A 26,965-nucleotide genomic window follows, 5' to 3' on the forward strand; every position below is an offset into this window, starting at 1 on the left:
AGCAGAGTCAGCAGCCTTGTTTCCTGGCAGACCGATATGACCAGGAACCCACATAAACATCACACTGGCTCCACCAAGAGTGAGCAAGTGACAGTTTTCCTGGACCCACTGAACTAAGGGATGGGCAGCTTACAGCGCACAAACTCTGAATGGTGCTGAGTGAGTCTGAGCAGAGAACAATTGAAAGGTGTGTGTCACCAGATGTACGCTGTGGCCTGAGACAGGGCGAAGAGCTATAAATAATGAGCAGTGTGCCAGAGGACCAATATCAAAAGATGTGGTCGCCAATGACGAACGCACACCTGACACCACTGTCAGTCCAAGACCCACGAGTGTACAAAAAAAGTTCCAAGCGAAGGTAGTGAAATTGGAGGTGATAGAGCGAGGCTGGAATAGTGTCCTTAGGAAATGAATGAAGGCCATGGTGAACACTGGCTGCCACAAAAAGCCAAGATAGCAAAGCATTGATACCCAGCGGGAAAGTTGCAGGTAGCATGAAGTTAAGCTGCTGGAGCAAGAGCCGAAAGCGAACTCCAGGGCGTAACAGAAGAGGGATGCGCCCCATACTGGCGATCAAAGGAACTTTCGAAGAACGAGCATAGGATAGGTGGCCACACATGGCAGACAAACGGAATGCATATCTGCTGAGGAGAATGGCAGTAGGACAGCGGTAGTTCAGCAGCTTCTGCATATAGACTCTCAAATGAGCTAGTGTGAAAGTCACTAGTGGCCAAACAGATGCCACAATGGTGGATAGTATTGAGACGGTTCAAGAGGGACAGATGTGCAGGTGCATTAACGAAACACCCGTAGACTAGTACTGAATGGACAAGGGACCGGTGCAAACAGAGGAAGATGGTTTGATCTGGACCACAGGAAGTACCATTGAAGACACAAAGGACATTGAGGGACTGCGTACAGTGGGCTGCCAGGTACGACATGTGGGAGGACCAAGGACGTTTCCTATCTAAGACAAGCCCCAAGAATTTCTAGTTCCAACAAATGGAACAGCAACAGGCCCAAGGTGTAAGGATGGTGGAAGACACCAACTGCGCCGCCAGAATTTCATATAAACAGTTTTGTCAGTGGAAAAACGAAAGCCATTGTCGATGCTCCATGAGTAAAGATAATTGACACACTGCTGAAGATGCCAAACAATGAGACAAGTCCATGGAGAACTGCAATACATGGCAAAATTGTCACCAAGAGCTATAGATGCCCGGCAGGAGACAGGCCATTATGGGGTTAATGGCGATAGCAAAGAGGATGACGCTCAGGACAGAACCCTGTGGCACACGGTCTTCCTGGATAAAGGTGTCCGACAAGACAGAACCTACACATACCACATACCTAGAAAACTCCGCCTTTTAAAATTTCTGAAGGAAACAGGGCAGGCGGCTAGGGAAGCCCCACGTGTAGGGATTACGGAGGATACCAGTCCTCTAGTAGGTGCCGTAGGCTTTCTCCAAATCAAAAAAACAGCCCTTGTCAGATTTCCACGAGAAAACCATGTATGACATGGGTGGACAAACTGCAGAATGATATGCTCGAAATCCACGCTCTGCAGTGATTAGTAAACTGCGAGTCTGGGGCTACCATACCAGCCACGCATGAATCATACATTGCACCACCTTGCAAACACATCTGGTGAGAGAAATGGGGTGGTAGCTAGATGGAAGGTGTTTGTCCTTACCGGGCTTAGGTATGGGCATGACAGTGGCCTCACGCCAGCATTTGGGAAATGGGAAACCTGCCTTCTTTTTTTTTTTTTTTTTTTTTTTTTTGGTAGGGTTTAAGAAGGGCGCTCAACTGCTGAGGTCATTAGCGCCCAGTCACTGGTGTTAGAGCACAAGGAACCTGCTAAAACTCAAGGGGATGGGGGGACATCAAAAGGACCTGACAAAGATGCAGATGAAATAAGTAAAAAGGTTAAATGTCTTTGGTCAAGCCAGTTAAAGTTATAAAACGCAGAAGACGAGCAGCTGCTCGAGCGTCATCAGCTAAAACATCCGGTAAGGTAGATGGCAGGGACAGGACAACACGAAATTGACTAAAACGGGGACACGACAATAAAACATGGCGCACCGTTAATGCCTGACCACAAGGGCACTGCAGGGCTGGGTCACCAGAGAGCAGGTAGCGGTGGCTAAACCGGCAATGCCCAATCCGCAACCTGGTCAGAAGGACCTCCTCGCGCCGAGATGGTCGGGAGGAAGTTGTCCAAGCAGTTGGGAGCGGTTTTACTGCCTGGAGCTTGTTTCCTTGGAGGGATGACCAAGCATCCCACCACAAGGACACAAGCCTCTTACATACATCCCCACAAACGTCAGATGACGGGACACAATGGGAGGCTGGCCGAGGCTGGAGGACTGCAGCCTTGGCTGCAGCATCCGCAGCCTCATTCCCAGGCACTCCTACATGTCCGGGGACCCACAGAAAGCTGACAGAACCGCCATTATCAGCGAAACAATGGAGGGACTGCTGTATTCGTTGAATCAAGGGATAGACCGGATAGGGAGCCCCAAGGGTCTGAAGAGCACTGAGTGAGTCAGTGCAGAGGACATACGATGAATGGCGGTGGCGGCGGGCATACTGAATGGCCTGATGGAGAGCAAAAAGCTCGGCCGTAAAGCTGGAACATTGGCCAAGGAGCCGGTATTTAAAGGTGGCGGTCCCGACGACAAAGGCACAGCCGACACCATCGTCAGTTTTGGAGCCATCGGTGTAAATAAAGGTGTGACCAGCAAGTCGAGCACGAAGTTCGACAAACCGTGAGCAATACACTGCAGCCGGAGTACCCTCCTTCGGGAGTGAGCTGAGGTCGAGATAAATACGAACCGGAGCCTGGAGCCAAGGTGGTGTCGGGCTCTCACCCTCTCTGAAGGTGGTAGGGAGGGCAAAATCCAATTGTCGAAGCAGGCAACGGAAGCGGACTCCGGGGGGCAGCAGGGCAGACACATATAACCCGTACTGACGGTCGAGAGAATCGGCGAAGAAGGACTTGTAAGAGGGGTGTTCGGGCATAGACAACAGCCGGCAGGCATACCGACACAGCAGTACGTCGCGCCGGTAGGTCAACGGTAACTCGGCAGCTTCAGCGTAAAGACTCTCGACAGGACTAGTGTAGAAGGCTCCGGTCGCAAGACGTATCCCCCGATGGTGGATGGAGTTGAGCCGGCGTAAGAGGGATGGCCGAGCGGACGAGTAGACGAAGCTCCCATAATCCAGCTTCGATCGGACAATAGACCGATACAAGCGAAGCAGGACAGTGCGATCCGCTCCCCAAGATGAACCGCTAAGAACTCTGAGGACATTAAGGGAACGTGTAAAACGGGCCGCCAAATAAGAGACATGTGGAGACCAACACAGTTTCCGGTCCAACGTGAGCCCTAGAAACTTAGTTGTGTCCACGAATGGGAGAACAACGGGACCGAGATGTAAGGATGGCGGAAGGAACGCTTTATATCGCCAAAAGTTGATACAAACCGTCTTCTCTTCAGAGAACCGGAAGCCATTTGCCACGCTCCATGAGTAGAGGCTGTCTAGACAACGCTGGAGGCAGCGCTCCAGGAGGCATGTTCTCTGGGCACTGCAGTAGATCGCGAAGTCATCGACAAAGAGAGAGCCTGAGACATTAGGTGGAATGCAATCCATAATTGGATTGATCACGATGGCAAAAAGGGCTACGCTCAAGACGGAGCCCTGAGGCACTCCGTTCTCCTGGAGGAAGACGTCGGACAATACGGAACCCACACGTACCCTAAACTTTCGATCCGTTAAAAAGGAATCAATAAAAAGGGGCAGACGACCGCGTAGGCCCCACTTGTGCATAGTGCGGAGGATACCTCCTCTCCAACAGGTATCATAAGCCTTCTCCAAGTCGAAGAACACGGCTACCGTTTGGCGCCTTCGCAAAAAGTTGTTCATGATGAATGTCGACAAGGTCACAAGGTGGTCAACAGCGGAGCGGCGGCGACGAAAGCCGCATTGGACATTAGTAAGTAGTCGTCGAGATTCAAGAATCCAAACTAACCGAGCATTAACCATGCGCTCCATCACCTTACAGACACAGCTTGTAAGAGAAATGGGGCGGTAACTAGAAGGAAGGTGTCTATCCTTCCCGGGTTTGGGTATAGGAACAACAACGGCGTCACGCCAACGCATGGGGACCTGACCTTCGGTCCAGACGCGATTGTAGGTACGAAGAAGGAAGCTTTTGCCCGCCGGAGAAAGGTGTGCCAGCATCTGAACGTGAATGGCATCTGGCCCCGGAGCAGAGGACCGGGACAGTGCAAGCGCACGTTCGAGTTCCCGCATAGTAAAGGGGGCATTGTAAGTCTCCAGATTCAGCGAGTGGAAGGAAGGTCGCCGAGCCTCGTCTGCCTCTTTCCTGGGAAGGAAGGCAGGATGGTAATGGGCGGAGCTTGAAACCTCCGCGAAAAAGCGGCCAAAGGCGTTGGAGACAGCCACAGGATCAACAAGGACCTCATTACCTGAGGTCAGGCCAGGTACTGAGGAGTGGGCCTTAATGCCCGACAGCCGGCGCAGGCTACCCCAAACAACGGAAGAGGGAGTAAAACTGGTAAAGGAGCTCGTGAAAGAGGCCCAGCAAGCTTTTTTGCTGTCTTTGATGACTCTACGGCATTGCGCTCGGAGTCGTTTGTATTCAATACAATTCGCCAACGTAGGATGGCGGCGAAAGGTGCGTAAAGCACGTCGTCTAGCACGGATAGCGTCCCTACAAGCCTCGTTCCACCAGGGGACGGAAACGCGACGTGAAGAAGAAGTAGTACGAGGTATGGAACGTTCGGCAGCATTGATAATAACAGCCGTGAGGTATTCGACCTGACTGTCACAACTGGAAAAATCGCGGTCCGGAAAGGTCGCCAGGGAGGAGTAAAGTCCCCAGTCAGCTTTCAGTATGTTCCAGCGCGAAGGACATGGGGATGGGGTGTGGTGCAGGAGACGAACGACACAGGGGAAGTGGTCGCTCGAATAGGTGTCAGAAAGGACATACCACTCGAACCGACGGGCAAGAGTGGTAGAACAGATCGAGAGGTCCAAGTGGGAGTAGGTATGAGTAGAGTCCGAGAGGAAAGTCGGGGCGCCGGTATTGAGGCAGACAAGATTGAGATGGTTGAAGACATCCGCCAAGAGTGAGCCTCTTTGACAGGATGCAGGAGGGCCCCAAAGGGGCTGATGGGCATTGAAGTCGCCAAACAATAAGAACGGCGGGGGAAGCTGATCGATCAGGTGCATCATGTCAGCCCGACTAACAGCAGATGACGGTGGAGTGTAGACGGTACAAACTGAAAAAGTAAAAGCAGAAAGAGTAATGCGGATAGCTATTGCTTGGAGTGGGGTGGTCAATGGGATGGGATGGTAATAGACATCGTCCCGAACGAGCAACATGACCCCACCATGAGCTGGGATACCGTCCACAGGGGCGAGGTCATACCGCTCCGAGGTATAGTGGGAAAAGGCAATACGGTCAGTCGGGCGCAACTTGGTTTCCTGGAGACCAAGGACGAGCGGACAGTGCAGGCGGAGGAGCAGTTGTAATTCCTCCCGATTAGATCGAATACCTCTTATGTTCCAATGAAACAACGCCATTGCTAGTCAAAAAGTTGGGGGAACGAGACGGGGAAGAGCTGGTCACCTCGATGGCCGCGGAGGGCCAGGTTGCGAGGCAACAACGCTACAACTGACGGCAGGCGGATCCGGTTCCATCGACTCGTCGCCAGCTGCGGCCGCTGTCCCTGATTGTGTAGGAGGGGCCGCATCATTTGCCGACAAAAGGCCGGCGGAACGCCTGGCAGCAGAGCGTCCCGGCGAAACTGAGGACGGCCGGGAGCAGCGACTCACGGATGAAGCGTCAGATGAAACGCGCCGGGGTGGAGAGGGGGATAGAGATTTCTTCTTGGAGGCCTTCTTGGAAGGCCGAGGAGGCACAGGGATGGTGGGCTGGACCCGAAGAAGGTCCTCACGCACGGGGTCCGTTTTGGAACGCCGGACCTCGGAAGCTGGGGTCCGGAACGTTTCCCCGATGGACGCCTGAGAAGAGGATCGCTTCTCAGGTGGCGTGGGGGGAGGAGGAGGAGGAAGGGTGGCCCCTGGGGCAGGGGGGGTGGGGGCCGCGGGGGAGGAGGATTTGGGAGGCGGAGGCAGAGCCCCCTGACGGGCAGAGGAGGCGGAGGGGGGACAGGATAGAGGTGAGGATACAGCGGAAGGAGTGGACACAACTGAGGCAAACGAAGTGGCCAGTGACACGGGATGAAGGCGGTCATACTTCTTCCTGGCCTCAGAATAAGAGAGCCGATCCAAAGTTTTGATTTCTTGTATCTTTTTCTCCTTTTGATAGGCGGGGCAGTCTGGGGACCTAGGCGAGTGGACGCCAGGACAATTAGGGCACCGAGGTGGTGGGGTGCAAGTATGTTCCTCACGAAGAGGACGTCCACAGTCGCCACAAAGGGGCTCAGCCTCACACCGGGACGACATGTGCCCAAAGTGCAAACACCGAAAGCAGCGCATAGGAGGTGAGACGTAAGGTCGCACGTCGCACCGGTAGCACATCACCTTTACCTTCTCCGGGAGAACGTCCCCCTCGAAGGCGAGGATAAAGGCCCTGGTGTCGATGCGACGGTCTTTGGGGCCGCGCTGGACTCGCCGGACGAAATGCACGCCGCGGCGCTCCAGGTTGGCCCTGAGCTCCTCATCAGATTGTAGCAGGAGGTCACGATGAAAAATAACCCCCTGCGTCCTATTTAGTGCCAGATGTGGGACAATGGAGACTGGGATGTCCCCTAGGCGGTCGCACGCCTGGAGTGCCGCCGATTGTGTGGCAGAGGTGGTCTTGATAAGAACGGACCCTGATCGCATCTTGCTGAGAGCCTCGATTTCCCCGAAGACGTCCTCAATGTGTTGAACAAAGAACATGGGCTTGGAGGTGGCGAACGTCCCCCCATCTGTTCGAGAACAGACCAAATAGCGGGGGAAGTACTTCGCCCCAAGCCGGCGGGCCTGTCCCTCCTCCCATGGAGTGGCCAAGGGGGAAAGGGCAGGAGAACCAGAACTAGAAACGGTACCTTTTCTTTTGGAAGACTCGGCCGCAGAGCGACCTGATACGTGTTGACGTTTCATGTGCGAAACGTCCGCCCCGATACCACCCACTCCGACCAGGGGCTCTCCCCACGGGCGCCACCCAGCCGCAGCAAGGGCCACCTGGCAGGATGACCATTGCCGGGAGTCCTGATGCCCCAAGGAGACGGGCATCTACTCCTTGGCCAACGTGGGGAGGGTGCAGCTCAGGTATCGGCAGTACGATCCCTGTGTTGTCAGGGGGCTACAACCTAGAGGGTACATGACGACCCCACCACAACGGGCTGGCTACCGTGCTGGATTTCTGGTGCCATGGAAAGTCCATCATGATCGCTGGTGCAGATGGAGATGCACTATGGGCGTAACTTGGACAACCCATCAGGCGTTTAGGCCCAATTTGAGGAATAATGGGTATGGTGACAACGCCGATGCAATGCTGAGTGCCAAGGTCTTAGTGCACTTAGGACCAGTGGTACACTATGTAAGGTGTCCTTCCCCAAAAGGCTCGTACTTCTGTAGAATTTTGAAAAATGGAGGTCAAACCCCAAGGGGGACCATCACATTAAGGCCAAAACATTTGAGACTCCTTTTAGTCGCCTCTTACGACAGGCAGGAATACCGCGGGCCTATTCTTACCCCCGAACCCGCAGGGGGAACCTGCCTTCTGCCCAGATGTAGTTGTTCATATTAAGCAGAAAGTGCTTGCCCGCAAGAGAAAGAGAGCCATGGCGAGCTGGCGCCAGTGTTATTTTGTTCATGTATCGTTGTGACCAATTGTGGTTGAGCTAAGTTACCTTTGCTTTTCACGTGTGTCATCTTCCAGTTGGCGGGTGAAGCGAGTTGGTTGTTAGCCTTCGACAGGTATCCCTGGAGATCTTGTGACATTCGCAGGGAGATGAGTGTCAAAGTCTGCCGAACGAGCATGATGACCGTTACATGTTGTGGTGTGAAATTGGTTGGGCATTTTGCCGACACGGGCAGCTTGGAGATACAAGGTCTGCAACTTCGCTGGGAACAAAATTTGAAGGGAACTGGTGAAGCTGTGGAACCCACTCCCTCGTATTGTGTACCTGATATGAAGTAAGTTGTCATAATTGTGTTTGTTCACTAACACTCTCAGAGCCATTTAAACTTACTATTATGGTGAGACTTTCATAGTGCAACCTAAAGACGATGTGGAAGAGTTCAGTTGGCCTAGCTAAATGGTGGCCGTTACTTGAAAGTTTCTCAGGAGTTTTACTAGTGCTTTGTGTCTCTTGCAATCAAATGATTTTATGTTGCCGTTTTTGAAGCCTGCACTCTATTAATACAGTTGTCCATGTGTAAGTGAGTCTAAGGTTCTGTCGAGTGTTCCTATGTTTCAGAGTTATTGGAATGTCTGTGATTAGGGGAGAAGCTTTTGATTGTGCCAGCGCCTTGGCGGGGAGTGAAATGTCATCTGAGATCTAGGCCTGGCAGTGTTTAAGAACCTGGCCACTACCGGGAGTTGTTCACATATTGCCTTCCAAAGTTTAGTACTTATCTTCCTTCCAGCAAGGCGGTTTAAGCTGGTATTTATATAAATACATATTGTATGTAACCTGTTCGTATATGAACAAGTTTCCTTAAATGTTAGGGACTGGCAGCTGGCCAAACCTTAAACTGCACAGCATCTTCCGAGTTCCTTGTGCAACCTTTTCTAGTAATATTTGTTTTATTAAAACATCTGAGCATGTGAATGTTTATTTTTTAAAGATCAATGTTTCTGCTGTAGTTTTTCCTATTTAAGTGGTCCTATCATGTTATGTAATTGGATCTTAGCTTGGCACTAGTGTTTAAGTGTCATTGAATCACCTGTTACATGTAATTGTTTTATTACATGTATTTTCAGGGAAATCCTATATGGCAGTTTGAATTTCTGAAGTTTGTCAGTAATTCTGTTTTCTTAATAAGGGACTGTTTGAGTACTCAGTACATTGGGTATCTAACTAGTAGCTCATCCGCAATTTGTAATTCTCAAATTTCTTTTTAAAGGCATAATGTCAATTAATTGTCATAATTATGAAGTTTGACTTCCAACCAAGATTCCATCCCGCTTCTCTTTTATGGTATTTAAGATATGGTGTGTAAGTGTGGTACGATTAATGAATCACATATCACTTGGTAGCAGAAACAGAAGGGAGTGGGGGGTTTGCTTTTCCTATCCTCTCCTATGGTTGGTAGTCGTTGCTTAGTAAGCTGTAAAATTGTCATTATTGTGTTTTGAGACTTGTCTGCCTGTTCCGTAAGGAACATGAGTCTTCGAGCTTTCCCGGCAAAACTTTTTTATGGAAAGGGCAGTTGATGTATGAACTCCGTGTGTGCCAGCTGCTCCTAGATGGAAATGTGTGATTTGGTGGCCAGGCTTCGTGCAGCGGTTGACACTCCCATTGCCCTACCGACAGACATCGTTAGGAAGATAGGTGACTTCTTGTCGAATATCGAAACAGTTTTAAGTGATGTAGGTCGGACAATTGAATTTCTGACGTCCTCTCAGCTGACGCATAAACAAATTTGTCACATGCAGTGCATTTAGCCCATTACTGTAATTGTTTATCAGATATTGCGTCAATCAATGTCAATGATGCAATGGGTGCTCTCCGTACTAAGTTGTTTGGTGTTGCCAGAGGTTTGCAGTCATGCGCCGTAGCGCTTGCTTTAAGAGGGGGAGGTTTAAGTACTAATTCTAAGCCTGAAAATATGAGTGAGGTCACACGCATTAAGGGTAATGAAGAATATTTGAGTTTATTTTCCAAGTTATCTAATCCAATTATGAATGTCTTGAAAGATTTAACTGTCTTGTATATCGAAAATTTTAGCCAAATTCAATCCTTCCTGTGGTTGTTAGTCCGTCTCCGGATTCACGCTGATGCGTTGCATGTTCCACAGTCTGTCATATTAGCATTATTATATCTGATGGCCAAGGGTGTGCTTAGTAGCATGATCACCGAGGAATTGGAACAACAGGGTACCTTAGTTCAGCTCTGTCAGTGTATTATTAATAGAAGGCTCTTGGCAAGCGTGCACGTCAAATTAGAGCAGGAACATTATTGGAAGGTCAAGCGTGTAACGAAACCTAAGTGCAATACTTTGAGAGGGTTCGCGCAGCCGTAGTGGCGTTGGATAAGCGTGTGTCCGACCTTGACTGTATCGAACATATGTTGGAAGGCATGCAGGTACAGGATCGCGCCAGGTTGAACCTTGTACAGCGCCCTTGCTCTATGGAACAGTTTCTACATTTAGTTGATTCTATTCATGCTATTTCTTGGGTGGATGAACAGCATTCCGCTGCACAAGGGAAAGTAATATCTCAGGCACCAACATATAGTAACTCTATTAATACCAGTTCTAATTCAGTAGCTCGGTGTTGCTGCCGTTGCCACTGTTGCCATGTGGTTGATCATTTAGTAGGGGGTTGTCCGGTACTTAGGAGCCCTCGCTCAAATAGCTGATGAGAGGATGGGAAAAAGGGGTGAGAGTACCAACTGGCAAATGAATTGTAAAGCCATTCAGACGACGCGTGTTCCAGCACTCCCTTTTATCTGTGCTAGGGTAGGACAGGAACCAGTGTGTGCATTGCTGGATTCGGTTAGTACCGTATCCTTAGCTGATTATGACTGGTACATAGAATATAGACATTTGTGCAGGTTTTTGTCTCCACAGTCACCAGTTCACAGATGTCGGGTCACCAATGGCCGAGAGTTACCTCTAGTAGAGGAAGTGTGGGGGTGGTTGCACGTCGATAAATTCTCATGGCCTTTTAGATTTTTCGTAGCTAAGAATTTGAGGGTTCCTTTGTTGCTCGGGTGTGATTTCATCCAGCATGCTGGTTTGGTATTCAATTATGCTTGGAGTGTCTTGTTTTAAGTTTGCACCTCACCACTGTCTCTGTGTTCGTGCCAGCGGTCTTGTGCAGGGAATGTGAGCTAAGTTTACAATGTGCAGGCTGACATGGGTTGTCTTATGGTGCATCAAGTGCAGGCTCTCAACCAGGTCTTTGAGCGCTATCCTCAGGTCTTATCGGATAAGTTGTGGGAGACAAGAGATTCTTAAGTATGACATCCAATTAACTAATAGTGTGACTGTCCATCAGGCCCCTTATGTCTCTCTCCACCAAAGATGAAGATTTTGAGAGTTAAAAATCAATAAGATGCTACAAGAGGTGGTGATTAAATCATCAACTTCGTCCTATGCTTTGACTGCATTTCCAGTGCCTGAAGACCAGGGTAGAGATTTTCATTGATTACCAGAGGCTTAATGAAAAAGTGGTGTTGGGGTCGTTTCCCTTGCCCGATTTGAACAATTGCTTTACGTGGTTTGCTGGTGCTAATGCGTTCACCATCTTATATCTCAATCAGGCATATTAGCAGATCCACCTAGCCGAGTCATCTAAGCCTGTGACAGCGTTTTGCACAGATTGGAATTTGAGTTCAACCATGTCCCTTTTTGGTTGGCCACTGGTGCGGCTGTGTTGTCCCGTTTGTTGGATGTGGTCTTAGGGGACTTCAAGTTCATCTGTGTCCACAACTATTTAGATGACTTAGTTATCTACAGTCACACCTTTGAGGAACACCTTGTTCACCCGGAGCACGTTTTCCTAAGGTTGCGTTCGGCTGGCCTCACCGTGAAATCATTTAAGATCACCTTGTGCAAACAACAGATTTCTTTCTCAGCCCATGTGGTATCTGCAAAAGGTGTAAGCATCGACCACGATGGAACCAAGGCCTTATGGGATTTTCCCCCTCCCCAAAATAAGAAAGATGTCGCTCGCTTCATTGGCATGGAGAATTTCTTCTGTAAATTCATTGCTGATTTCGCCCATCTTGCAGCCCCCCATAATGATCTTCGGAAGAAGAATAGCGATTTCATACAGGGAGAAAATCAGCAGCGAGCCTTCGTACATATTTAGACTGCAATTACTGATCCCCCGTTGTTGGCTATGCCAGACTAATAGTAAATTTGTGGTACATACCGATGCCTGTCACACTGGGGTAGCGGCAGTTTTACTTCAAGAACATGAAGGGGAGAGGTGACCTCTAGCTTAGGCCTCACGGCGACTGACAGCTCCTGAATCCAACTATTCTGTATATGAATTAGAGGCTCTGCCCGTTGTTTTTGCCTTGGAAAAGTTTTGTTTCTATTTGGAGCATGAAGAATTTGTATTAGAGATGAACAACCAAGCATTAAGTTGGGTCTTGGCTAGGCCAAGAAAGACTGGCCCAATTGCACATTGGGCAGTCCTTATATCTGCCTTTTGTTTTCAAGTCAGACGTATTAAAGGCTCAGATAAATCAACTGCCGATGCTCTGAGTCTTATGTTTATATCTGACTCCCAGGAAGGTCAGAATCAAGGCTAACAGGACACAAGTGATGGGGCAATTTTGTACAACCTTCCTAACCCGTTTGGTGGGCTTAGAGAGAAGCAGGTGCAGAACCTGTGTTGTTGTCCGATTCGAGAAAGGGTCATGGCTGAGGTTTCAGTGCCGTGTTATTGCCTCCAACTGGGAGTACTGAGTAAGCAGGGTAGTGATGATTGAGAATGGAGGCTGTGTTTGCCTACTGAGTTAGTACTGATGGTCTTCCGGTATTATCATGAATCTGTTCTTGGCAGCCATTTGGGCCTGTATAAGACCTTTGCCAGGATCCATGAACATTTTGTGTGGCTCTCTTTATCACGACATTAGGCAATTTGTTGGGCAGTGTGATCTCGGCAAAAATGCAAAGCCAGATTCCGGGGTCTCTCGTGGGCTTCTACACTCACAGTGGCAGCAGTATCCCCTTGATAAAGTTATTATCTACTATATTGGATCATTGCCCTGGACAAAGAAAGGCAACCATTACATCTTGGTTGTCGTGGATGCTTTCTACTGGTTTACATGGCTGCTTCCTACTTGGAGGGGGGGGGGGGGGTGTCACTGTAGAAATCACCACCCAGCAATTGTCGAAGGTTATATTCTGGTTCGGACCGCCGAAATCATTGGTAAGCAACAATGCACCCGCCTTTCTGTCTCGTGTGTTAAAGGCTTCTGTTTCAATCAGGGTATTAAACAAATTACCACCATGGCTTATTATCCTACAGCGTCATTTGCAGAAAGAGTTAATCGGAATTTCAAAAGAGCCCTAACCATTCTACCATGCCCGGTCACCTGGTAGATGGGATATCATCTTGCCCTGGCTCAATCGGGTGTTTAATATGGCCAAACATGAGGCAACCTGGATGACACCCACTGCGTTGATGTTTGCCTATACCATTAATTCTCCATTGTCAAACTCGTGGAGTATAAACGACCTCTTACCAATGTCCATCACTCCTCAGAGCCTCCATGGGAATTGGCAAAGAGCCAGACAAAATATCCGAGCAGCACACAGGTGACAGTAGCTTTGATATAACAAGTGTCGAGGCCATTTTCAAGAAAGATTGGAGACCTGGTTTTTGTCTGTAACTTGGCGGCTCCGTCTAGCCAAGATACGTAGGTAAAATTGAAACTGTGACATAGGGGCCCTTGTCGTATCTGTAAAATCTTGAGCCCAGTTAACTTCGAGGTAAGGGAGATCACATCGGGCAAGCTGTTTAGGGTACATCTCAGCCGGGTTAAGATGGGATGAGTAGTGATGGTCTGTCCCAGCCCTGGGCCATGTCCTCTCACTTAGGAGGGCAAGGTTGAGCCATGACGAGCAAGCGCCAGTGTTATTTTGTTCATGTGTCGTTGAGACTGATTGTGGTTGAGCTGTGTTATCTTTGCTTTTCGTGTGTGTTATCTTCCGGGTTGGCGGGTGAAGCAACTTGGTTGTTACCCTTCAACAGGTAACCCTGGAGATCTTGTGACATTCGCAGGGAGATGAGTGTCAACAGCTGCCAAACGAGCATGACGACTATTACATGTTGTGGTGTGAAATTGGTTGGGCATTTTGCAGACACGGGCAGCTTGGATATAGAAGTTCTGTGACTTCACTGGGAACAAAATTTGAAGGGAAGTGGTGAAGCTGTGGAACCCACTCCCTCGTATTGTGTACCTGATATGAAGTAAGCCGTCGTAATTGTGTTTGTTCACCGACACACTCAGAGCCATTTAAACTTATTATTATGGTGAGACTTTCGGAGTGCAACCTTAAGACAATGTGGAAGAGTTCAGTTGGCCTAGCTAAATGGTGGCCATTACTTGAAAGTTTTTTCAGAACTTTTACTAGAGCTTTGTGTCTCTTGCAATCAAATGATTTTATGCCTGCACTCTATTAATACAGTTGTCCACGTGCAAGTGAGTTGAAGGTTCTGCCGAGTGTTTATGTTTCAGAGTTATTGGAATGTGTTTGTGATTCGCGCAGAAACTTTTGATTGTGCCAGCACCTTGGCGGGGAGTGAAATGTCATCCGAGGTCTAGGTCTGGCAGTGTTTAAGAACCTGGCCACTTCCAGGAGTTTTTCACATATTACCTTCCAAATTTAAGTGTCATTGTAATTGTTTTATTATATGTATTTTCAGGGAAATCCTATATGGGAGACTGAATTTCTGACTTTTGTCAGTAATTCTGTTTTCATAGTAAGGGACTGTTTGAGAATTGAGTATGTTGGGTTTCTAACTGTATTTGCAAAGCTTTATCTAGTGGCTCGTCCACAATTTGTAGTTTTCAAATTCCTTTTTAAAGGTGTAATGTCAATAAATTGTCTTAATTATGAAGTGTGACTACCAACCATGATTCCATTCCGCTTCCTCCTTTATGGTATTTAAGATATGGTGTGTAGGTGTGGTTCGATTAAGGAATCACATATCAGAAAGGTGCTGCAGCATTGAATGTGAACAGCATTTGGCCCTAGGGTGGAGAATCGGGATGAGGTGAGAGCATGATCTAGCTCCCTCATAGTAAAGGCGGCAATGAAGCACTCATGATTCTGAGAAGAGAAGGGTATCACCTGAGCCGCCTCCACTCATTTAAGATGGAGGAATGCAGGGGGAGGAGCTCAAAACTCTGTAAAATGGTGACCAAAGGTGTTGGAGATAGCAATAGGGTCCATGATGACATCTTCTGCTGCTACGTTGCCGGAAATTGGGGAATAGATCTTGGTCCCAGAGAGCCGTCTGAGGTTGTCCCACATCAGGGAAGAATGAGTGGATCTGTTCAAATAACTAGTGAATGAATTCCAGCTAGCCTTCTTGCTACCCCGAAGAATGCGATGACACTGTGCATGCACCTGTTTATAATGAATGCAGTTTGCCATTGTAGGATGGCGGTTATAAATGTGGAGAGCACGTCTCCATGTGCAAATAGTGTCGCGGCATACCTCAGTCCACCACGAGACCGGGACATGGCGTGGTAAAGAAAAGAGGAAGTGCAAGGAATGGAATGTTCTGCTGTGGTAACGGTAACGGTTTTAAGATATTCCACCTGGTCATCACAACTGAGGAAATGTTGTTCTTCGAAAGTCACCAGGGAGGTGTAAAGCTTCCAGTTGGCCTTAGTTAGCTGCCATTTGGATGTGCACACTGGTGGAGTAAGAGCAAATGAATAGCACATGGGAAGTGGTCGCTAGAGTATGTGTCAGAGAGAACAGACCACTTGAGATGACGGGCAAGCTGGACAGTACAGAAGGATAGGTCCAAATGGGAATAGGTGTGCCTGGAGTCTGAGAGGAATGTGGGTGCACCTGTGTTAAGGCAGAAGAGATTAAGTTGATTAAGAAGGTCAGCCAAGAGGGCACCTCTCCGACAGGTTCTTACAGAGCACCAAAGGGGACTGTGAGCATTAAAGTCAACGAGTAGCAGAAAGAGGTGAGCTAGTTGCCCAATAAGCTGGAGGAAGTCTGTCCTGTTGACATCAAATGATGGACGGATATTAACAGTACAAAGGGAAAAGGTCATGTGAGGAAGGAAAAGGCGAACTGCAACAACTTGATGATACGTAGTCAGGGAGATGGGTTGAACATGATCATAATACCAAATGAGCAGCACGACTCCCTCATTAGAAGGAATGCCGATCTGAAGGTGATAGAGCGAGGCTGGAGTCGTGTCCTTAGGAAGCAAATGAAGGCCAATGTTAGCACGGGCTGCTTCATGGAGCCAAGGTGGTGAAGGGTTCACACCACCGAGGGAAGTTGCAGGTAGTGTGAAGTTAAGCCGCTGGAGCAGGTGCCAAAAGAGGACTCCAGGAGGTAAAGGAAGAGGGACATGCCCCATACTGGTGATCAAAGGAATCATCAAAGATGGAGGCATAGGATGGGTGGCCATGCATGGCAGACAAATGACATGAATACTGGCTGAGGAGAAAGTCATGGTGGTAGGACAGTGGTAGTTCAGCAGCTTCAGCAAACAGACTCTCAACCAGGCTAGTGTAAAAGGTGCCGAGGGCCAAACAGATGCCATGGTGACGGATAGTGTTGAAATGCCATAAGAGTGACTGACATGCAGATGCATAAGCAAAGTACCCATAGTTGAGTTTTGAACGGACAAAGGACTGGTACAAGCAGAGGAGGACGGTTCTACCTGCGCCGCAGGAAGTACCATTGAGGACACGTGGGACATTGAGGGACCGCATACAGTGGGCTGCCAGGTAAGACGCATTGTAGGACCGAGAGAGTTTCCTTTTGAGCATGACCCCCAGAAATTTCATAGTTCCAATGCATGGAAGAGTAACAGACCCAAAATGTAAAGGCAGTGGGAGTAACCAATTGCGCCACCAGAAATTCAAAGAGAGAGTTTTGTCAATGGGAAAACGAAAGCCATTGTTGATGCTGCTGGGGTAAAGACAATCAAGAAATCGCTGAAGACGCCGCTCAGTGAGACAGGCCCACGGAGAACTACAATAGATGGCAAAATCATTGACAAAAAGGGAGCCGGAGATGCCCAGCGGGAACACGTGATTACAGGGTTAATGGTGATAGCAAAGACGATGGCACTCAGGACAGAACCCTGAGGCACACTGGTTTCCTGGATAAAGGTGTCCGACAAGGCAGAACCCATATGCATCTTGAAAACTCTGTCTTTTTCAAATTCCTGAAGGAAACAGGGCAGGCAGTCATGGAAGCCCCACGTGTAAAGAGTATGGATGGTACCAGTTCTCCAGCAGGTGTCTTAGGCTTTCTCCAAATCCAAAAACATGGCCACAGTCTGGGATTTCCACAGAAAACCATTCATGACATGGGTGGATAAAGCAACAATATGGTCAACTGCAGAATGCCGCCGCACTCAAAATCCACCCTGTGCAGTCATTAGTAAATTGCGAGACTCGAGCCACCATACCAGCTGACGTTAATCACACGTTCCATCACCTTGCAAACACAGCTGGTGAGAGAAATGGGGCAGTAGCTAGAAGAAAGGTGTTTGTCCTTACTGGGCTTAGCTATGGGTATGATGGTGGCTTCACACCAACGCCCAGAAAATTTATATTCTGAATGGTCAGCGTCTGGCCTTGGGGCAGAGGATCGGGAGGAACTGAGAGCACCATCTAGCTCCCTCATAGTAAAAGCAGCATTGTAGCACTCATAATTCTGAGAAGAGAAGGGTATCTCCCGAGCCTCCTCTGCTTGTCTCCGATGGAGGAAGGCAGTGTGATAGGGGGAAGGGCTCGAAATTTCCTTAAAATGGCGGCCCGAGGTGTTGGAAATAGCAAGAGGGTCCACGATGACATTGTCCGCTACTGTCAGGCTGGAAATTTGTGAATGGATCTTGGTCCCAGAGACCCATTGGTGGTTGGCCCACACAACTGAGGAAGGGGTGGAACTGTTAAAGTAAGTAGTGAATTAAATCCAGCCATCATTTTTTCTATCCTGAAGAACGCAATGACGTTTTGCATGCATCTGTTTATAATGAATGCAGTTTTCCATCATAGGATGACTGTTAAAAACACGGAGAGCACATCTCCGCGGGCAAATTGCGTCATGACACGCCTCAGTCCACCAAGGGACTGGGACACAGTGTGGTAAAGAGGAAGTGCGAGGCATGGAATGTTCTGCAGTGGTAAGGATGATGTTTGTGAGACATACCATCTGGTTATCTCAACTGAGGTTATCTTGTTCTTCAAAGTTCGCCAGGAAGGAGTAAAGCCACCAGTCAGCCTTAGTAAGCAGCGATTTTGGTGTGCACGCATGTGGGGTAGGAGTCGGCAGATGGATAGCACACGGGAAATGGTCGCTCAAGTAGGTGTCAGAAAGAATAGATTACCCAAGACGATGGGCAAGCCGGGCAGTGCAGAAGAATAGGTCCAAATGGGAATAGGTGCGTGGAAGTCGGAAAGGAATGTGGGTGCTCCAGTGCTAAGGCAGAAGAGGTTGAGCTGATTAAGAAGATCAGCCAAGAGGGCACCTCTCTGACAGGTTTTGGGAGAGCCCCAAATGAGATGGTGCACATTAAAGTCACCAAGTAGCAGAAATGGGTGAAGTAGGTGCCCAATAAGCTGAAGGAAGTCTGCCCTGGTGACATTGAATGATGTAGGGATGTAAATGGTACAAAAGGAAAACGTCAGGTGAGCAAGGAAAAGGCAAACTGCAACAGCTTGAAGATGCATAGTCAGGGGATGGGTTGACTATGAATGTCATCCTGTATGAGCAGCATGATGCCTCCATGAGATGGAATGCCACCTTCAGGGGGAAGGTCAAAACGAACTGGGAAGAAACGTGAGAACCCAAAGCAGTCATGAGGAAGCAATTTTGTTTCCCGAGGGCAGAGTACAAAGGGACACTGCAATGTTAAAAGCAGCCATAAATCCCCTTTGTGGGGCCAAAGGCCACGAACGTTTCATTGGATGAGAATCATGAGGAGGAAGAAGTGAAGGGGTCACCTCAGTGGCTGTTGAGTGACAGTCTGCGAAGACACTCAGCTACAGGGCACAGAAGCAGAAGGATCCTGCTCCATGAGGACCACAGAAGCATCGGCTTGCTTGTGCTGTTGGTCTGTGGAGTCCAATGCAGAAAAACAGGTGGTGGTGTGCACCGGTGACACGGAGACCGGACGGGCTAAGGTATAACATGGCAACACCATCAAGGAGCACAGTCTTCAAGTCTGCGAAGGAGAAGATTGTTTACCTTTGTTGGACTTCTTTGAGCCTTTCCGGTTAGCAGAGGAAGACACAGGTGTCGGTTGGTTGGAGGGGCATAGGATGTCTTCACAGGAGTACTCCTTCTGTCCTTTCTGGCCTCCCCTTTGTGTATCTGGTAGCTTCGCCCCTTGAGGCGAGAGTTTGATAGCTTGTTGTACAGCTGGATGGAGGGATGGTGATGCTACCTTGACACTGGGTGATTTCACAAACTCAGAGCTGAATGTAAGGTCACATGGCTGTGTGGCCATGTCCTCCATGGAGCGAGAGGTAGCAAGAACAGAACTGTAAGTGCCAGACGGGAGAACACAGGGTTTGCGACTTGACAATAGCTTGCAGCCGACTGGGTAAGGCACTTTTTCCTTTACCCAGATCCTCTGGACAGCCTGTTCATTAAGATACATGGAACAATCCCCAGAGAAGGTGGTGTGGCCACCATTGCTGTTGATACAGTGGGGAGGATGTGGTGCATAATCACCCTCATGCGCATCACTACCACATGTTACACATTTGGCTACGTGTCGACAATACATTCTAGTGTGGTTGAAACAATGACACTGGTAGCAGCGCATTCGGTTCGGAATGTACAGTTGGACTGTGATAATTTCGCAGCCTGCTTTGACCTTGGATGGAAGCACGATTCTATAAAGGTGAGAAAAAGAGTGCAGATGGGCACTAAGGAGGAATCTACCTTTTTTCATCACCCGATGGACGGCAATGATACTCTGATCAGAGAGGTAAGACTGGATTTCAGCCTGTGTCAGACTATCGAGCAGCCTAGTGTAGGTAACACCATGGGAAGAATTCAGAGTTCTATTGTCCTTGGCACAAACAGGATAGCCGTGGAGAAGCAAGGCAGCAAGCAGTTGTTGGGTTTGAGAATCAGAAGTTGTCTCCGAAAGCAAGTGCCATTCCATAAATGAGAGCATGATTTCACAGGGCCAGCAATACCATCAACACCTTTCTGAATAGTAAACGGATTTATCGTTGTGAAGCACTGACTGTCTTCATTACATGAAACCATGGGGAACAGTGGTACAGCTGGCAGTGTCTTTGAAACACCTGACAGAGGGACCAATCAGCAATATGGTAAGGTAGCAGCTCAGGCAATCACCCCTCCCTGGGCCTGGCCTGTGCCTGTCAACCCGGGGCTAGGAATTACCCAGGCACCTGTTATGAGTCAGAGGTATGGGCTGGCCATCAGGAGTGCACAGGGAGGAAGATGAAAAAGAGTAATCTCTAACTCTGAAACGGAGGAAGGAGACAAGAAGGGAAACAAAGAAAGGAAAAGGGAACAAATTACAGTGGTGAGACTGTTCTTATGTCAGCAACACACAATGTGGATCATTCCAATAACACACCAGACATTTTCCCCAAGGGAGGGGGAAAAGAGTAGCAAGAGGATAGACATACAACACAGAAGGGAAAAGATTCTGCAAAGGCCGGGGCCCATGGTGGCCAAGCACGAACCTGCCACAGAGTGGCGTGCTCCCTCGGGGGTGAAGTATGAGTGCCTAAGATGAAAGAAAGACTTAACAGGTGGATTACTATTAGAAGCATCAAAGCACAAGAAAGACAGGATCCAGAGTACCGGCTGGCAAGGAGAATTTGTAACAGCTAACAATGCTACATATACAAAAAGTAAGAGGTCAGGGAAGAAGCAATACATTCTCTATTGCTTCTTTCTTCAAATTGATCCACTACAATGTTCAGTCTCCCTCCAACAAACTGAATTAAATAAAAATCTTGCTAAACAATGTGAGTGATTTCTGTTTCATGCTTTACTGAGCACTGGTTGAATAAAGACATGTTAGAACAGTTCAAATTAGTTGCCAAATTTTGTAAATTCTCAAGCACTCTGTTAGCTGCATATGTGTTGATAATATATAATCCTCTAATATAATGAAATTTGAAAACTCTCACACAGAATGAGACAGTTGTCAAATCAAAATATTGTGATTTGTATATATAGACCACCAAATTTTAATAAAGTTTTTTATTATCATACCATAGAGTTGACGAAAAATTTCAACATCATCCAGATAAATATAATCATGCGTTAAGACTAACACTAATTTCCCCAAATCCAATAAATTTAAAGGTGAAGTCAAGGATTTGCTGAAGTCCTTGGCTTAAAACCAGCTGTAACTAATCCAACTCATAACCAGTACTTTTGAAAATAATTTTAAAAAACAAGTGGTTTGTTAGACTACAACAAGGAACTTCATGGAAAAAACAGTACAATAACTGGCCCCACTGTAGTGGCTGGTAAATTTTAAAGATACTTTTCAAATATAGCACAACACCTACTTACCAAACATAACAATACACAAACCAACAGAATAAACTACAACCAGATTCAAAAATCTGTACAAGAATACATTTCGTGCCTCCTATTACACCTGAGGAATTATCTAAAGTTATAAACAACTACCCAATAAAAATATCTTGGGTGCTGAAGAAATACCGGATATTATCATCAAAGCAAGTGTATTCATTGTAGAACATATTCACAATTCGTCAGGCACGAGTGGCATATTGCCTAAAAATCTGGAAATTGCAAAAGTAACACCACTGTACAAGAACAGAAGACATGTGAAGCTGCAAACTATAGGAGTTTTTTAGCGCTTCAGCAAAATTCTTGAGAAACTGTTTGTTAGGTGATTAACAGCCTTCCTAAATAAAGGGATGATAAGTGATTCACAATGTGGATTTCAAACTTGCAGATCAACCCTGTCAGCTGTTTTTGCCTTCCTATACAAAAACAGCACGTTTCCGGCATACTCCTTGACCTTGGTGAAGCTTCTGATGTAACTGATCATGATATTCTGTTGCAGAAACTAAGTAACTATGGAATGCCAGGCCTACCAAACAACTGGTCCAGTCTTACCTCCATGATCAACAACAAATCCCTCAAATTGAACACTAAGATACAAAAACATACAAAATTTCTAATTTATACAACAAAGTGCAAAAAAATCAGATGAGAACATTAAAGGACAGTTCTTGTGTTCATTCTTTTCAATCTCTTAAGTTAACAATCTAGCAGAAAATTGAACTAATGGGGCCACAGTACTTCTCGCAGATGACATAAATACCTCAATTAAGTCACACCATGAAGACACTTAAAAAAGTTGTGGATTTAATACAATACTTAACACAGTGGTTCAGAACTACGTGGCTAGTAATAAATATCTGAAGAACCAGTGACTCAGTTCCTACACTGCAAAGAAACTCAATCCTGCAACATCTATAAATTTTTTAGTGAACATATAATTAATAAATAAATAAATCTGAAATGGGAGAAACAGCTGGATAACATAAATTAAAAATTAAATACACTAACACATGCTACAAAAATGGGTTAACGGAAACATCCGATTCCACCCATCTGCTTTGAGCAATGATTGGCAGAAACGACCATTCACAACAACTCCCATATCACGACTATGACGTCATTACATAAACATGACAACAAACAGAAAAATAGATCGAAAAACCATCAAACACATATTTCTCCAAAAACATAACGAAACTAATGGGACAAGCAGGGGAAATTAGGGGTTTTTGGGTGGGGACAAATTAAAAAACACAAGCACTAAACCAAACGATAAAATAAAACTATCACAACCCTCCCAAAATCAACTGAAAACAATATCCACTGGAATCTAACACTTCCCTTGCCCTATACGGGTCAACAGAAACTACCGACAAAAAACCCCACAATAATCACTACCTCAAAAAACACAAGACAAAATTGGAATCTAACACTTCCATTGACCTATATAGGTCAGCAGAAAATACAGATACCAAACCACCCACAGCTACAGCCACACATTGAAACTGAATACTTCCCTTCACTTATAAAGACCGACAGAAACTCTCAATACCATATCACAAATACAAACACCCCCCCCCCCCCTCCACACACACACACACATAACCAACCAACGATCTAAACAAACATAAAATAAACAAAAGTAAACAACTTGCCACAAAAAAGCTCTGGCACTGCCCTCTAGGCCAGACACCCCTCCCCCCCCCCCCACACACACACAAATCAAAGCCCTTTAAACAAATAATAACGAAAAACAAAACAAAAGAAATCAGAATCACACACTACAACTAAAAAAACTACAGCAAAACAAATCCTCCACAGCATAATCAAAAAACCACGACCACCCCACACCCACCTACCTCCCCAAACCTTACCAACACCCCCACCTCCCTCCCTCCCAAACCTAAGTAACCCACAACCTTCAACCTATACATCTTACTGACAGGCCTTAAAAAAATCTCTAAAAATACAACAGCCCTCAGGGACGCTCTTCTGCCAACAGTACTCATCTACATGAGCCTGAAGGCTAGAAGAGCGCCTCTTCCCCCTCCCAATAACAGATTTAACAGCCTCGCAAAACCCCTCTATAGTATTAGTACAGGCTCCACTCTCAAAATTCTTAAACTCGACATTGTGGTTAACTACTAAATGCTGGTACCCCTCCCGACCCAACCCGCTATAAGAAGAAAACCCATCTGAAACTACAGTACTACCCTCTTCTACATATTCCTGAACCAAACCCACTAACTCCCTTGTTGTACAATGCTCAACTACTCTAAAAACACATTCTGAAGACCCAGCCCCCAATACCACAGCTCCCCACACCCATAAAACAACCACAGGCTTACCCCTCCCATACTTTCTCCTCCCAAACTGCGACTTGTCAATCTCTATAACCACCCCAGGCCCACCCAACTTACCCCTGTATTTAATGTATTCAGAACAAACCGCATGACAAAAAGAATACCAGCCAAGCACCGTTAGCTCACTCACACCAACCTCATGTCACAGAAACTGTGAGAGGATTGATAGCAAAAAATGATAACTCATCAGCACAATCTCACGCATGTCCAACTTAGATTTCTTGAACCAGGAACCTCAACATATGGAGCGCCATACGTTATCCCTCCGACATCTTCACATACAGCTGTCCCTGGTCCACGACACCAGAACTTTGGTAAGCATCATAGGTTCTCCGCACAACAAACGCCGCACAAATTCTGCCCAAAGACCGAAAAGTTGTAGGAACTCTATAAGCGACAAGGGAATGTCGCCCATTAGTCCCCATAACCAAAAACAATTAATCTTCTGGGTCATATCCATACCTAACAAAGACATAACAGCAGTAATATAAAAAATTCACACACGGCAAACCGAAAACGACACTACAGTAACTTAGGCATAAAAAAAACTACACCATCAACTCAACGCAAAATATTCCACTAGACACAGTCGGCACCACAACAAAACCCCTCATCTACCACTCAAATGAACCCAATACAACACACAACCCACAAACACCACCAGATAGCACCGCCGACTGCATCAACACGACACCTACAAACACGCGCCGCCGTGACGACACACACCACAACCACCTTACATCACGGGTCAAAGCCGACAGGTGGAATTGGTCACTTCGGTTGACCCATAAAAATCCTTTCACAAAAAAACAATGTACCAGCAGTCACTGGGTACCATGGCACTATCCAGTCATTAGCCTACTGCTGCATGGAATTATCTTTAGTAAGAACTTTATAATTAGCAGAAAAAAATTAACTACAGAAAACAATTGTCAGAATAATAAATGATGCTGAATCCAGACCAACAGTTAAGTGTCCCAACATCTTATGTTCCTTCCTTGTTTATGAATCTATGAAGTACTTATCTCCACAAAAGTAAGCACATTAGCAGAAGAAAATATCTTCAAGAACAGCTGTGACTTTTCACTCATATTATGCAGAAGCATAACCTACATGTCAAGAATTCACACGTACAAATATTTCTATAGTAGCGTATGATACTGGTATGTTGTACAAACACATGCCATCTCTTCTGAAACAGGATACCATATGCACGTAAGTTTAAAGTGAAGTAAATGCTCGACCACTGCTTCTGGTCTGTTTCTCAGTTTTTGGAACACCATAAAAAGCAGTGTAAATAATCAAATGTTCTTAACCATACTATTCCTTCAATCATGTTATTTGTTTTTAAAAATATGTTTCTGATATATGCAATATATACTCAATTATTTTTCAAAAGCTTAATAAGGCCTATGTATTTACCATATAAAACCTGATCTGTCCCATACTGTATGCGAACTATGTACTAAATTACTATTTGCATGGTCAATAAAGAAATACAAATATTTAACAGTATTGGCTAGTAAATTGGGGCATCATCTGTATCAACAGCATGGTCGCGTGATAGTCCAGTACGCATGGAAAATGCAGTTACATCAGATTCAGAACCTGAAAGATTGGTAAGTTTTGATCTTTTGTGTAGAGGTTTTCCTAGTTTAAAAGAAATTAATTCTGTGGGGGTTCTTGCATATTTGCAGATACTTGTGGGCATGTGCACTGGATTACCCTTCTGCAGAATAAACTGCAGTCTTTCGAACTTAAAACTTTTGATACTTTTGTAGGTTTCAATTTCCCATTTCTTGGTCTTTTATTTTATTGATATGCTACCACCATGCTCCGTCAACGTGACACGAACAGCGTAACTGTTCAGTTCCTGGCCCACACAAACAACCTACACTATGTGATCAAAAGTATCTGGACACCTGGTTGAAAATGACTTACAAGTTAGTGGCCCTCCATCGATAATGCTGGAATTCAATACGGCGCTGGCCCACCCTTAGCCTTGACGACAGCTTCCACTCTCGCAGGCATACGTTCAATCAGGCGCTGGAAGATTTCTTGGGGAACGGCAGCCCATTCTTCACGGAGTGTTTGATTGAGGAGAGGTATCTATGTCAGTGAGGCAGGGCACGAAGTCTGTCTTCTAAAACATCCCAAAGGTGTTATACAGGATTCAGGTCAGGACTCTGTACAGGCCAGTCCATTACAGCGATGTTATTGTCGTGTAATCACTCCCCCACAGGCCTTGCATTATGAACAGGTGATCGATCGTGTTTAAAGATGCAATCGCCATAGACGAATTGCTCTTTGACAGTCGGAAGCAAGAAAGTGCTTAAAACATCAATGTAGGTCTGTGCTGTGATAGTGCCATGCAAAACAACAAGGGATGCAAGCCCCTTCCATGAGAAACACGACCTCACTATAACACCACAGCCTCCGAATTTTACTGTTGGCACTACGCACACTGCCAGATGACGTACACCGGGCATTCGCCATACCCACTCCCTGCAATCGGATTGCCACATTGTGTACCGTGATTCGTCACTCCATACAGCGTTTTTCCACTGTTCAATCGGCCAATGTTTAGGCTCATGTGTTAAGAACGCAGTCGACCACGTCTGACATGTGCAACTGTGACATTATTTCTTCGCCACATAAAAGTACGAGGCGCATGGGAAGCCTTACCTTAAATCATCAAGCACTAATAATGTATACAGCTGCATTCTGTAGTTATCCGTACCGCGCATATCATCTAGCATCTACCCAAACGAAACCTCTATAGTACTTCTTCGGCTACTCTGTTTGACACTGATTTGACAAGATCAGAAATCATGTTTGTCAATTTGGGGCAGCGTTGCCAACTGTGACACGTATTTCGTCTAACCAACTCCATCTGCCGGAAATCGACCAGAAAAAGTACTTGTATTAGGACCATGCTTTACATATATCAAAAGCACTCTATTTTTTTGCATGCTCTTTCTTTCTTCCGACTAATGACTATTCACATTTCCATATTACGATAACACTTTCCCTCAGTACCGGTATAACACGTGAATTTTGAATGGAACAGTTAACTCCATATGAAAAACAGGTCTATCGTGGTAATCCACTTCTGACTTCTGTTT

The 26,965-nt window shown here is 46.6% G+C and overlaps 1 long non-coding RNA gene across 3 annotated transcripts in view; it reads right to left on the reverse strand.

The window, feature by feature from the left end:
* LOC124802931 overlaps window positions 1-26,688 on the reverse strand; it is a 40,280-nt gene extending 13,592 nt beyond the window's left edge. For all 3 annotated transcript variants that reach the window (XR_007017167.1, XR_007017165.1, XR_007017166.1), the window contains exon 1: window positions 26,526-26,688. This is a non-coding gene — a long non-coding RNA (uncharacterized LOC124802931). The remainder of the gene's footprint in view (window positions 1-26,525) is intronic.
* Window positions 26,689-26,965: the final 277 nt, after the last annotated feature.

The sequence above is a fragment of the Schistocerca piceifrons genome, chromosome 6 (genome assembly GCF_021461385.2).
Source record: "Schistocerca piceifrons isolate TAMUIC-IGC-003096 chromosome 6, iqSchPice1.1, whole genome shotgun sequence".
Lineage (NCBI taxonomy): Eukaryota > Metazoa > Arthropoda > Insecta > Orthoptera > Acrididae > Schistocerca > Schistocerca piceifrons.